Below are 1,844 nucleotides of genomic sequence, written 5' to 3'. Positions count from 1 at the left end.
TTATGCCTGCAGTAATTATGAGTGAAACATCACTTCATCATTGTATCAAATATTGAATTGCACTTATTGAATCATCAGTTATTTAAATAATGTTGCGCAGGAAAAAAAAATATTAAGGCCTACACTATTACCTCGGATCACTGTAGTGATAGGCTACACTTTTTACAAACAAACAAATAAATAAAAATAATTAGAAAACAGACATTCTTTTATACTTTTATTATTATTTTTTTATATTGTTACAAGAATACAGAAATACTAAGAAGGCTGATGTCTAACTTAAAAAAGTGAATGAGGGGGAGGGTGGGGAATGAAGTCCCGAGTCGCAATAAAGACCCGAGGTTTGCGTGTAAGCAGCAAGTATGTGACCCCCAGTGATAAAACTTCTGTTAGAATGAACAGGGCGTATAGACAAATGAATAGCAAATACAAAATAATTTTATAAATCATCTAGCCTCACAGATCCTGTAACGGGGCGAACGAGACGAGAGACGTGCGGATCCATATGCAAGCTTTTATTCAAATACATGGTCAGAAACAGCACTGTAGTGATAGGCTACACTTTTTACAAACAAACAAATAAATAAAAATAATTAGAAAACAGACATTCTTTTATACTTTTATTATTATTTTTTTATATTGTTACAAGAATACAGAAATACTAAGAAGGCTGATGTCTAACTTAAAAAAATGAATGAGGGGGAGGGTGGGGAATGAAGTCCCGAGTCGCAATAAAGACCCGAGGTTTGCGTGTAAGCAGCAAGTATGTGACCCCCAGTGATAAAACTTCTGTTAGAATGAACAGGGCGTATAGACAAATGAATAGCAAATACAAAATAATTTTATAAATCATCTAGCCTCACAGATCCTGTAACGGGGCGAACGAGATGAGAGACGTGCGGATCCAAATGCAAGCTTTTATTCAAATACATGGTCAGAAACAGGCAGGGTCGAAACACCAGCAAACAGGTATGGCACAGGTGAGACATAATAATCTAAGGACAGACTTGATCAGGCTCTGGCGAACAATATCCAATAGGGCAAGGAAAATGGGTAGTCCAACAGACAAACAACAATCCATGCGAGGTGCAAACAGAATCCAAACAACAAGACGAGAGAGAATTCCAAGACGGGCAGAAGATCAGTAAACAGGCAACAGGGCAACACGACGTGACTAGACTTAGACTGGCAACTAGAACTGGAAACTAGGACTGGGAACTGGCTCCGTAGAGTAGCTATCACTAGGTGAGCGATAAGCGCTAAACAATACTCAGCAGTTTGAGAAGGATCTCAGTGGGTGTAATATAGTGTGTGTGTGTGTGATTGACTGCAGGTGTGATTGACTGAGTCCAATCAGTGCAATGTAACATGGGAAATGTAGTCTAGGGTGATGTAGATGTAGTCCCACCCCCCAAGGAGCGGCTTCCAGACGCTCCCAACATAGTACAATCCAGGAGGGTGGTGGAGTGGAGGCAGAACAGGGGGAGGGACAGAGGGCCAGGTCAATGTGGAAGACCACTACGGCGGAGCAGATGGAGCAGAAGACCACCAGAGCCAGACAGAAGACCACCACGGCGGAGTGGACGGAGCAGAAGACCACCAGAGCCAGACAGAAGACCACCAAGGTGGAGCAGAAGACCACCACGGCGGAGCAGATGGAGCAGAAGACCACCACGGCGGAGCAAACAGAGCAGAAGACCACCACGGCGGAGCAGAAGACCACCGAAGTCAGACAAAAGACCACCACGGTGGAGCAGTTGGAACAGAAGACCACCAAGGTGGAGCAGAAGACCACCACGGCGGAACAGACGGAGCAGAAGGCCACCAAAGCCAGACAAAAGACC

The sequence above is a fragment of the Sinocyclocheilus anshuiensis genome, unplaced genomic scaffold (assembly GCF_001515605.1).
Source record: "Sinocyclocheilus anshuiensis isolate Anshui unplaced genomic scaffold, SAMN03320099.WGS_v1.1 scaffold2191, whole genome shotgun sequence".
NCBI lineage: Eukaryota > Metazoa > Chordata > Actinopteri > Cypriniformes > Cyprinidae > Sinocyclocheilus > Sinocyclocheilus anshuiensis.
Note: the sequence above shows the minus strand (reverse complement) of the source record.